The sequence below is a fragment of the Muntiacus reevesi genome, chromosome 16 (assembly GCF_963930625.1).
Source record: "Muntiacus reevesi chromosome 16, mMunRee1.1, whole genome shotgun sequence".
Classification (NCBI taxonomy): domain Eukaryota; kingdom Metazoa; phylum Chordata; class Mammalia; order Artiodactyla; family Cervidae; genus Muntiacus; species Muntiacus reevesi.
Window position 1 is genome coordinate 12,443,087 of NC_089264.1, and position 13,527 is coordinate 12,456,613.

Here is a 13,527-nt window from a genome sequence, read left to right on the forward strand (position 1 = left end):
ATTAAACCCTAGTCCCCACAGTCAGGAGTAAGGGCAGTTCTGCACTGGGATAATTGTGGTATATACCTTTGCTATTGTGTATGGAAAACACTTTGAACACATGGATTTTAATCCTATAGCCAAATGCCATTCTAAACAAACTCAAATCTGTGCTCTGTGTTCAATCACTCAATTGTATCCTTCTCTGTGGTCCCATGGAGCTTGCCAGGCACCTCTGTCCATGGAATTTTTCAGGCAAGAGTACTGGAGAGTGTTGCAATTTCCTACTCCAGGGCATCTTCCCAACCCAGGGACTGAACCTGTGTCTCCAGCATCTCCTGCACTGGCAGGGGGACTCCATACCACTAGGACCACCTGGGAAGCCCTAGGTAAATTCAAACATTCTAACCTTCATCTTCATCTTTGCACATTACCACATTTTAAGACTAACTTTGAGAATGTACACTGACTCTATTCAAGCCATCTTAGAGAAGAAAAGTAACATTTAGAGTAGAAACACATGATTTTATTTTATAAGAGTCTACAAATCTTCAAATTGAAGACTCTTCTGTTGTTATCTGTCATTATAGTCCCCACAGGGCTTCCCTGGTGGCTCTGGTGGTGAAGAATGCCTGCAAGGCAGGGGACCCTGATTTGACCCCTGAGTCAGGAAGATGCCCTGGAGAAGGGAATGGCGACTCACTTCACTGGATTCTTGGCTGGAGAAACCTATGGACAGTGGACCAGCTGGGTTGCAAAGAGTTGGACACAACTGAGAGACTAACACACACGCACACACAGTACCTAGGATGAAAATTCTTTAAGTTTCACACAATATGTTCCAGAAGCCACATGCATTATAAGACTCCTGCACATTATTAAAACATCTGGAAACAGGCCGTTGTGAAATTCAGTGGAGGCTGGAATGCATGTCAGAGAAACCAGGCGAGAGGTGGTAGAAAAGTGTGATTAAGAGCAGATTTGGAAATAAGACTGCCAGGAAACACATCCCTGTGCTCTGTGACTTTAGACAAACTTTATCCCCTCTGTATGCCTCAATTTTTTATATCTATAAAGTAGGGCTCTCTAATAGGAATAAATGAGCTAATTAATATGGAACTTAAAATACTAGCATATAATAAGCAGTCAATAATGTTAGCTACTATTGTAAAAATTTTGATCATTTTCAAAATTATTCATGGTGATCCATTCTTTGATTCAGAAAGGAGAACTAGAGAAATTTGGTAATTTTTTCTTTTTGAACAACCTTAAAATTGACATGAAATTCATAACTATATTCTGGAAAAAACTTAATAATAACAAAGTAGAACACATAGCATTTTAAAATAGAGAGATCAAGAAACACATATTATAAAGGCTTGGATCAGTTCAGTTCAGTCGCTCAGCCGTATCTGACTCTTTACAACCTCATGGACTGCAGTACGCCAGGCCACCCTGTACATCACCAACTCCCAGTCTACTCAAATTCATGTCCATTGAGTTGGTGATGCCATCCACCCATCTCATCCTCTGTCATCCCCTTCTCCTCCTGCCTTCAATCTTTCCCAGCATCAGGGTCTTTTCCAAGAAGTCAGTTCTTCACATCAAGTGGCCAAAGTATTGGAGTTTCATTCAACATCAGTCCTTCCAATGACTATTCAGGACTGATTTCCTTTAGGATGGACTGGTTGGATCTCCTGGCAGTCCAAGGGACTTTCAAGAGTCTTCTCCAACACCACAGTTCAAAAGCATCAATTCTTCAGTGCTCAGCTTTCTTTATAGTCCAACTGTCGCAGTCACACATGACTACTGGAAGAACCATAGCTTTGACTAGATGGACCTTTGCTGGCAAAGTAATGTCTCTGCTTTTCCATATGCTGTCTAGGTTGGTCATAACTTTTCTTCTAAGAAACAAGCATCTTTTGATTTCATACCTGCAGTCATCATTTGTAGTGATTTTGGAGCCCCCCCAAAAAAATAAAGTCTGTCACTGTTTTCCCATCTAAATGGGACCAGATGCCATGATCTTAGTTTTGTCAATGATCCAACGGATGTTGGCAATTTGATCTCTGGTTCCTCTGCCTTTTCTAAAACCAGCCTGAACATCTGGAAGTTCATAGTTCACGTATTGCTGAAGCCGGGCTTGGAGAATTTTGAGCATTACTTTACTAGCATGTGAGATGAGTGCAATTGTGCAGCAGGTTGAGCATTCTTTGGCATTGCCTTTCTTTGGGATTGGAATGAAAACTGACCTTTTCTAGTACTGTGGCCACTGCTGTTTTCCAAATTTGCTGGCATATTGAGTGCAGCACTTTCACAGCATCATCTTTTAGAATCTGAATAGCTCAACTGGAATTCCATCACCTCCACTAGCTTTGTTTGCAGTGATGCTTCCTAATGCCCACTTAGCTCTATACAGCTCTAGTCAGCAAAAACAAGACCGGGAGCTGATTGTGGCTCAGAACATGAACTCCTTATTGCCAAATTCATACTTAAACTGGAGAAAGTAGGGAAAACCACTAGATCATTGAGGTATGACCTAAATTAAATCCCTTATGCTTATGCAGTGGAAGTGACAAATAGATTCAAGGGATTAGATATGATAGACAGAGTGCCTGAAGAACTAGGGACAGAGGTGCGTGACATTGTACAGGAGGAGGCAGGGATCAAGACCACTCCCAAGAAAAGAAATGCAAAAAGGCAAAATGGTTGTCCTTACAAATAGCTGTGTAAAGAAGAGAAGTGAAAGGCAAAGGAGGAAAGATATATCCGTTTGAATGCAGAGTTCCAAAGAAGAGCAAGGAGAGTTAAGAAAGCCTTCCTCAGTGATCAATGTAAAGAAATAGAGGAAAACAATTGAATGGGAAAGACTAGAGATCTCTTCAAGAAAATTAGATACCAAGGGAACATTTTATGCAAAGACAGGCACAATAAAGGACAGAAATGGTATGGACCTAACAAAAGCAGAAGATATTTAGAAAAGGTGGCAAGAATACACAGAAGAACTATACATAGAAAGAGGCTTGGATATCAATCCAAAACATGATCAAAGGATTTGACCACTATTTAGTTTGCCTAGATTTCTGAATTCAGAATTCAAGGTAACTTGAAATTATGTTTTTTTTATTTTTTGTAGCTTTAGAAGAGTATTCAGAGAAGTCACAATTTCAGGCTATGTTGGCTTGCGTTTCAGTATGCTGCTAAAGATGACTGATGAGTATTTTTAAAACAGCAGGTGCAATCTGGTGCTGAAGTATTACTGCCAAAATCAGGTTTATGATACGGTTCAGAGACAGAATATGTACCACTGCAGTTCAGAGTTTGATCAGCAGGTGGATAGACAGAGGTTCTTATTTTGCATTTGTTTTTGTGCCCATACACCTGATGGTCTCCACACTCGGTCATGCATCTGCCACTGAAATCCCACTGTAGCCTCCAAAGTCTTAGATTCTCAAACATCACAGGGGCGTTTGGATCCTGTCAGCCATAAGCCCTCTGCTGTCTCAAACTCAAAATGCATCTACAGGCAAACAGGTTATGTAAGCATAAGAAGTAGAGATGATGGTGACCAAGACTGCATTCGCCCTCTCCAAAGAGGGCAATTTCTATTCAGCCTCAAACCATTACGTTCAAGTGGGAATGCTGGCTCAATATCATCAGATATTCTGATTTTTATAAAGAAGCTTGATTTCAGACTCTTATGTAAGATACTCTATCAAAATATTGACAACTAAATCAATGTTTAAACATTACATAAGCAAAAGAGAACATACCTATAGCTTAGGCCATGTCTAATTCCCAGATTTTATGGTAGAGGATGCAATTTGAGCAGACAAACTTACATAAAAACAAATCAAAAAAACAATCAAAAGTCACAGAAGGAAACCGTAAATCCTTATAACATCAGTTACCAGAGCCATTTAAAAACAGATCATTTAGGGCTAATTTTCAAGAACTGATTCCTAAATAAGGCCCCCAAAATCTCAGACAGCTTCCTCTTAGAAAAGCAATCTCAGGAGGATCTCTCTTTTTGTTAGGTTTTCCATTATAGAATGGAACACTGCAGTAATATTTTGAATATCTCCCAGAGTTTGCTCAAACTCACGTCCATTGAGTCAATGATGCCATTCAATCGTCTCATCCTCTGTTGCCCTCTTCTCCTCCTTTAGCCAGAACCATTCCATGCTCATAATATGATTCTATAGACTTCTTGATATAAAAACAACTGGATCTAATAGTATTAACCACCCAAAGGATGGCAAGACTTGGACTTCACACAGCTTTTACTTATTTCTTGATTCTACACAAACAAAAATACAATTAAAACAATCACATTTCACTGCATTTCAGAAAACCATTAATGCTTCTGTAAGTATAGAAGAAAATCCCTATGCCCTATGAACTAGAGATTGTTTCATATTTCTTTTTAATCTCATTTTAATCTATTGAAAATTCCTTTTAACTACAAATCTACCATCTTTTATAAATCATAACATCTTAATATACAGAGGGCTCTATTTATAAGCTTTCAAGATATCTTGATGCTCAAATCTCCTTTGAAATGGTAAAGTAGGACAAAAATTAGGAGATACATTCAAGAATCTAAAGCATCATTTTCTAACATTCTTCAGTGTTTTGGTAATAATGCAACACAATATCACATGTTAAAAATTAAAAACAGAAAAGAATAGCAACCAATTAAACATGATCATAATATGTTTCTAGTCCTTCCCATCAGGAGACAAAATCTTTTTCCATCCCACTGAGTCTGGGCTTCCCCTGTGACTTGCTCTGGCTAGTATAATGCGGTAAAGTGGCACCATGGGACTTTCAGAGCCCAGGTCTCAAGACACCTTGCAACTTTCATTTCTACCTTCTTTTCTGTTACCTTGAGACTCCCATGAAATAAAAGCTGACTGAGCCTACTACAGTATGAGAGAATTTAAACTGCTGTTGTTTTAAACCATTAAGTGTTCCAGTGGTTTGTTATGCTATAATAATTAACTAGAGTAGAACTAAGGCTCAGAACAAACTAATGATGTGTTTAAGCAGAACTGGGACACATGATAGGCAAGACCATGGATGTCAGAGCCAGAAAGGCTGCATTCCAATTCATGATCTAGTCGTCCAGTTTCTCTGAGCCTCAGTTTACTCATTTGTAAAATATGGTGCTAACGATGTCTGTCTAACAAATTGTGACACATGAACTAATGAAAAAAAACCAAATACAGTTTGGTTGCCTTCCCAACTTGGGTCATTTGTCTTCTGTTTCATTGTCTTTTGGAGACACAAAATGGTCTTCTTTTCTAAATGACATTTTGTAAAAGATTAATATTCTGGGGTTTTTGAGCTTTATTACATAAAGCTTATTAAAGAAACAGCACAATCATGCTTTTAGGCCAGTTGTTGATGATGATGTGCTCTGAAAATCTCCACTTTAAAATAATATTTGAAAGGGTGAAACAGATCACCAGCCCAGGTTGGATGCATGAGACAAGAGCACAGGACTGGTGCATTGGGAAGACCCAGAGGGATGGGATGGGGAGGGAGGCGGAAGGGGGATCGGGATGGGGAACACATGTAAATCCATGGCCGATTCATGTCAATGTATGGCAAAAACCACTGCAATATTGTGAGGTGAGTAGCCTCCAACTAATAAAAATAAATGGAATAAATAAATTCATTAAATTAAATAATGTTTGAAAATTAAGAATATGCTAATGTTTTGTTCACAAGGACACACATATTCTAAAGTACCAGTGTTATTTGATCATTCCTAGATGAACTGTGACTGTTGGCAACCACTAAAGAAAGGCCCCTCACATAGTCAGAGAGGCGCCCATGAAAAACTCCCAGTGACCCATCTGTACCTCTATGGGGGCTGCCTACACGTCTGAAGAACCTCAGAGTCCCTGAGCTCACGTTGTACATGGCCTGTGGTTCCCAAGACATTACTCCACATAGTACATTCAGTTCTAATGAAGAGCATCAAGGGAGAGCTTGACACAGCAATTTATCAGCCTTAAACCTACCCAGCGAACAACATTCATGAGTGAATTCTTTTTTTTTTTTTTCCCTCATTAAACTTTTTTTAATGGGTCTCAAATTCTGTGACAGATTTTTGGTCAAGTTGTTTTCATTAAAAAGTACTGATGAGTGAATTCTGATTTCTTATAGACAATATACAGCACTGTTAGAGGAATTCTAGGAGCACTTTAATCTTCAAAAACAGTACCAGTGAGGCTTTGCAGATGCCACCAATGTCAACACCCAGCCAAGGTCAACCCACCCTGTCCTTTGACATCATAGTCAAGGGTGAGACCTTCAGGCACATCTCTTTCAAGCTATTTGCAAACAAAGTTCCAAAGACAGCAGAATACTTGCATTCTGATCCCTAGAGAGAGAAGGTTTGGTTGTAAAGGTTGCTGCTTTCACATAATTACTCTGGGGTTTGTATGTCAAGGAGGTGACTTCTCACGTGGTAATGGCACTAGCGGCAAGTTCATTTGGGGGAGAAATCTGATGATGCAAACTTCTTGCTGAAGCACAGCCTGGCATCTTGTCCGTGGCAGATACTGGGTCAATACAAAAAGTTGCATGTTTCACTTGTACTGTCAAGACAGTCTGGTTGGATGGCACATGTAAGTTAGGCAAAAGAAGGGATACAGTAGAAGTCGTGGAGCACTTCTGGTGAAGGAATGGCAGGACAGCAAGAAGCTCACTAATGTCCACTGTGAGTGATTCTAATCAGTTTGACTTGTGTATTTTCTTAACCACCAGGTCATCCTCCTGTAGCTCAGGAGAACACCCTTCCACCCTTATTGGGAGGCAATATTGCATGATCATGCTCTCACTGCAGTTCTTCAAGGTCAGTGGTTTCCTATCTCCATGTAGGTCTAGCTGGATTACAGAATTAGGTTTATGACTACAAAATCAAAGCTAAACAAACAACAAAAAAAACAGCACCAATGAAAATATTGCATTGGGAAATTTATGTTCAGAGTCTAGAATTTATTTACAATTCATTTCTAAAAGTTTCCAGCCAGGATGTAAGACAATAAAGCAAATAAATTTTAAATAATGCTAACAGTCATTCAAAACATATGAAATCTCCTGAAAATATTACTTGAGCAAGAAAGAGTTGTTAAAAAATAGATTACTATATTTATGTCCCTAGAACTAATAGAAAGTCAATTTCTGTGAGGAAACCAGAAAATCCATCATTTTTTAAAAGTAATTATTAAGTAAAGTAGATACAACTTTGAGATTTTGATGTTTTTTTCCCAAAAACTGAAAGTTAAAGCAAACATGGAAATTCTCCTTATTTGCCTACCCTGAGGAAATAGAAAAATTCATCTATCTTTGATATTATTAATTCTTGTTAACAATTTGCCCTACTTTGAAGGAGTGCCCCCCCAAATAAAATAGAGAAAAACAATGAATTTAATATAATTGATAAAATTTTACACTTCCATAGCATAAAGTCACTCAAATTAAAAAGGAAAAACTGTCTGGAATGCTTTAATGTTCAGTTTTCTTTTTTCTTTTTTACTTGGCACTTTTACAATTTGATTCTAATCTATTCTTCAGCCTCATCTCCCATTACTTCCCAACATACATCTCTGGGGGTTTTGTTTGGCCTTTTCTTAATCTCATCAAACATTTTCTTAAATCTAAAAATCTGCCTTGACTCTGGCATGTGCTCCTCCCTTCCCGTCCTGGAGAGCTCGTGCTCGTCTTTCAAATTCCATTTCGGCATCATTGTCCGCTCAGCGCAGTTAGCTATGTTGGCCACTGCACTTTGTCCCTTTCTTCATAAAGGCACCTACCACACTGTATGTAATTTACTCACTTATCCATCCATGTGCTATTTGAAATATAAGCCCTGTGAAGCCAAGGGCTGTCTTAGGCACTTCTGTATTTCTGTCTCCCAGCAGACACATGCCACCTAGAGCAGTAATTACAATGTGGTCCCTGGTGACCTCTGACATCATCTCTGACCATTCTCCTTCTTGCTCCATACGCTTCAGACTTAATGACCCTTCTGCTCCTCATCAAGCCTGCCAAGAATGTTCCCTTCACAGGAACTACTGTTTCTCTGCCAGGAATGGCATACCTGAGTGTCAGAGAGTCTACTCCCTCTCAGGTCTCCAATCAAAGATCACCAACACTTCCTTTCCTAACTACCTAGTTTAAACAGCCACCTGTCACTCTCTAGCCCCTTACTGGGTTTTAGCTTTGGTCATAGAATTTATTGCCATCTAACATTGTCTGTCTGTTGATTTATGTCTCCACTGTCTACCCTACCCCTCCCTCCACTAGAACATAATCACCGTAAGGGGAGGGATTGCTTTATCCATGGCAGTGTGCACTTAGAACAGGGTCTGTCATGGGTGGGCACTTAGTCGACATTTGTTGAATAAATGAATGATCAATGCTTGAGTTAAACTGAATTGCAACTCTAGAAAAATATCAATGAATACAAAGAATGGAATATAAATATGATTTTAAGATAATATAGCAATTAACCTCTTTTCAAATTTTTCTTTAATTTTATTGTATTGGTTTTTCAATAAAAACAAAATGGTTTTTCACAAAAGAAGGGAGAGTCTTGCAGACATACTGTCTTTTATTGACTTTTGAACCTCATGTCAAAGGCAGGCAAGATGCCTTCAAGGTATATATTAACAGAGTATAGTGGTTCTTAAATGAGTTCCGAGGCAGCTTTTGTGTTTATATTAAATATAATATGTTAAATTAGTTCTACTATAATCTTCTGATAAATGATCAATAAATATATAACACTGGAACAGATTTGGGGACATATAGAAGGAAAAACCGATTAGCAAATTGACAGATTTTACAAGGACACGAAGCTAAAAGCAATCTTGCTAGGTCCTCTGTTCTGTCCATCTTTCCCTCTCCTGTCTACATTTATGCAGCACTTCAAGAAAACTGTTTCAGATGATGAGAAACTATTTTTTTAAGGAAAAACAGGTCAAGGTTTTACAAAGCCTAGTGACTGAAAGCCCTTCCTTACTCTCAACCTCTTAGGCTGCATCTAAGTCTGGGCTGGTAGGGCTTGCCCACCCCTTTCCTCACAGCCAGCCTCTCTGCTAACAGGACATTCAGAGAGTTCATCAGTGTTACAAACTCGTGTTTTGGTTCTATAATGAACTTTCTCTGATCTCCCAAAGAATTTCAATTTGCAAAGTCACAATTAGCATCCATTGGTGACTATTAGGTAGGCAGTAAATATTGCCACTGGAATTAATTAGAAAAAAAAAAATCAAAGCCTGTAGAAACAAAAGTGTTACAGAAACCTGTGAAGGACAAGGACTAACACAAAAAAGTTGGGCGTAAGTAACCCACATGGAAACAAGTACACATAAGTACGTCACAGCAGGCACGGGAAATGACTAACGCAGGCTGGGCCAGAGGTAGAGCAGAGGCAGGGTAAAGAGAAGGATACACTGCAAATAAACACACATAGGTCATATACGCGAGGAAGCCCAGAATAAGCACGAGTTAATTATAAATCTAACCATAATAGATTTATACTTATGGAATGGTTTGCCCTCCCTGGAGAAGGGAATGATGACCCACTCCAGCCTCCTTGCCTAGGAGATTCCATAGACAAAGGCGCCTCGCTGGCTACAGTCCACAGGGTCACAAAGAGTTGGATGCAACTCAGCAACTAACACACACACTCAGCCATAATACATGCCTACCATAGTATCCTATATTTTTAATTAGTTTTATTTCCCAATGTTTATGGGATGAGAGAGGATGAGATGGTTGGATGGCATCACCTATGCGATGGACATGAGCTTAAATAAACTCTGGGTGTTGGCGATGGACAGGGAGGCCTGGCATGCTGCAGTCCATGGGGTCACAAAGACTCAGACACGACTGAGCGACTGAACAGAACTGAACTGAACTGATGGCTCTCTACTAAGCAATCCTTTAAATTCCTTTTCTGAAGCCCAGATGTGGATACTATGTTTTGATATTATTTCAGAATTTTAAGTCAAATAATTATAATGTAACTGAACCTTATATTTTACATTTTAAAAAACACCAGGTCTGGTTTGAACTTCTACTCATCCTTCCAGAACCAATTCAAACATCACCTTCTATATAGCACCTATTCTATTCCACCCATTCCATCCCACCCATTCCATCCCACCCTTCTCTGGGGGCTTATAAGGCTCCCTGAATATTCTTCTTTCATCAGCTTTACAGATTGAGAAGTCTCTGCTTACTCTCTGACCCTCATGAGACTGATCTTCTTGAGAAAAGTGACTTTGTCTGTTATATCTGTAACAACAATTTTAGGCAATAAAAGCTCATTAATGTATCAATGAACAAAAAGGTTAAAAGTCAACTATACTAAACAAAAGCATTTTGAAAAATATACAAGAGTTCTGGGTTCATTTAGAAATACACTGGAGCTATAGTTTCGATGGCGCTTCTGGATTAAAAGAAAAAGCCTTAAGATCTGTCCACTCCTGGAATTCTACTCTATAAATATTTAAAAGCTAATGCACGAGATATGCCTACACCAGCAAAAATGAGTAAGCCCAACAATGCTGATCTGTTATTTCAGTCACCTTGTGATTCTCACATCACCTGCATCAGTGGTCATTTTTATAGATTGTACAAACTGAAAAATTCAGACTAATGGTCTTTTCCAGTGTTCAGATAGATGCAGTCACGTAAGTAAAGAAAACAGCATTAGAAGATTATACTTCTAAGGCATCTAATACTTACAATCCAAAGGATTTTAAGCTAGTCATTTAAACACTGTGAGTCTATATTTCTTATCCAAACAGGGGACTAATAACACCTTTTCTATGTTTCTCAAAGGCTCACTGATTGCCTCACTGGTATAAGGACTCAGAAATACTTTGAACAGTACTCTAAGGACACAGCTATTCTTAATCACAGAAATTTATTTTAGCAGCAGAGAATGATTATATGTCATAATCATTACAATACAAAACGATGTGTTGAATATATCTTCTAAATAAAACTATCATCTTGCTTAGCAATTTTGTTTAAGCAGCTACAGAATGAGGGCTTTTATTGCGTTACTTAAAAACAATCACCAGGGGGAGAAAAAGGAAATAACTATTTTAAACTTCTGAAATTTAAGAATATCTCCATAATCACTTAAATGGGATTCTACTTGATGACACAACCCATCTAGTTCTAAAACAATTGTCCTAAGTTTATTCAATTATGGATTGATAATGCTTAGTTGTTGTTTTTAAAAAGAGCCTTATTTTTAATACCATTACTCTAAAGACAATTTTCAGTTGTTGCTTGAATATAGCAATCATCATCACCTTCTAACCAAAGCAGAGGAAGCTAGCTATTCACTAAAGGTTCATGCTGTCCTTTCACAGAAATGTATTGTTTCTGGAAAATGGCCACCCACTGAAGAGCCTGTCTTCTTGTTCCCTTTCCAGCTGGCTAGACTATAAGACATTGCTGTTGCTGAGTCACTAAATCGTGTCGGATTCTTTGCGACTCCACAGACTGCAGCAGGCCAGGCTTCCCTATCCCTCACTATCTCCTGGAGTGTGCTCACACTCATGTCCATTGAGTCAATGACGCTATCCAACCGTCTCAGCCTCAGTCACCCCTTCTCCTGTTGGAGGAGGGAATGGTAAACCACTCCAGTATTCGTGCCTTGAGAACCCCATGAACAGTAAGACAGATTATGGAACCCAAATAGAAGGCATACACACCCCTTTCAGATGAAAATATCCTGCACAATTCTCCACATTTTCCTTAGTTGGTCAACCCTGAGGGAGACCTCAGAAGCCCAATGCTAGAAGAAGCAGAGTTTCTATCAACCTGAGTCTCTAAACAAATGCATATAAAGCCAAGTCACTGACAACAGCACGCAGAAGATGTAAGAACCTCAAGCTCCAATCCACCATCACTGCACTACACTTCATGTGAACAAAAACTAAGCTTCTTCTGTGCGAAGACATGAAATTTCAGGCTTTTATGCGATAGTGACCATCAACCATAACTCTTATATCACCTAAATGTAGCATAAAATATTAAATATCCATTAGAGAATTTTCAGGAAAAAATAACATGAATGAATGAATGATTTTTACCAGATACATAAATATTTTCTGTACTAACCTTGCTATTGGCTAGTATCTTTAATGCAATTGAGATTTCTTATTTCCTAATCAATGCTGTCACTATAAATCAACACATCTATGCTATGGCTTTGAAATTCAGTGCCCACAATATTTGCTTGGCTCAGAGGGCCTTATAGATTACACAGTGGGAGGAATACATTGTAATCCCCCTTTCCCACTCCTTATATCCATCATGGACCTGGTTTGTGACTCTGAAAGAAGATGGAGCTGAGAACAAGATGCAAGTCATTTGTGTAAGCTAATTGCAGAAGTAACTAGGAAATTATATGGAAATGCTCTGCTCTGTCCAGATGGAGCTGAGGGCATGTATCAGAGAGGAACTTACACTACTGCGCCCAAGCTACCAAGACATGTTTCCACCTTTGAGATTCAGGCAGATTTTGCAGTTTTAAGCAGAATCAGTTTCACAAAGATGGCTCAACATTTATAACAAAATTTACACAACATTTTAAGAAACATAACAATGAACCCTAAATATATTAAAGAGAGAACTAAGAAAAAAAAGAGAACTAAGAATAAATTACAGAGACATTCCGTTTTGTAATATTCATAACATGAAAAGTATGTTGAGTCAGAATATTTGAACCATGTTTTCTCTCCCCTCTTGTATAATATTCTCAACTGATGTAGTTATCCACAACAGAGGAATACTCTCATCATGTTTCAAATACTAAAGCTGAATTGGTTTTGTAAACAGTCCAATGGATAAAATGGAAAGAGTAAATTGTGTGCTAAAACTAAACATGTTTCATTAAACTTTAATAATGATGGCATTTCATCATTAACAGTAGTATAGTATTATTAAATAAGTTAGTAAAATGTTTAATTATTATAAAACCTGAAAATAAAAGTAATCCTACAGAAATAAGAAGTAATACATTCTTGTACTAAATGAAGTTGAAGTACTATACACATTTGCTGCATGTTTAAACACAAAATGTTGATCATGCAAATCCAAATCCAAGTTGGTATTTTAAAATTTGTGTATATTACAGATTTTCATGTATGAGTTATTGGGCAAATATTTATCAAGTACTTAGCAGGCGCAGCTACTGTACTAATTGCTGGGAATATAAGTAGGATCGAGTTATTTTATAGGGAGCAAGATGAAAAAGTATAGAATGACTGAGTTTACTTAAGTAGAAAAGACTTTCTCAGAGAAATAGTATCTAACCCGAGACTTGACAGACTTGACTGGCCAATTTTGCTTGCTATTAATAAATAATTTTTCATCATCATTAAAAGCACTTATAAAACTATCTGAAGTCTGAACCAACAATGATTACATGTTCTCCATAAGTGATTTAAATAATTTATTCAATCATCAAAACACCTTGGTTCCAAAGAAGAAGAAACAGGC

The 13,527-nt window shown here is 38.1% G+C and overlaps 1 protein-coding gene across 1 annotated transcript in view; it reads right to left on the bottom strand.

Moving 5' to 3' along the window:
- ANK2 (ankyrin 2) overlaps positions 1–13,527 on the bottom strand; it is a 679,395-nt gene that overhangs the window by 288,460 nt on the left and 377,408 nt on the right. The window lies entirely within an intron of this gene.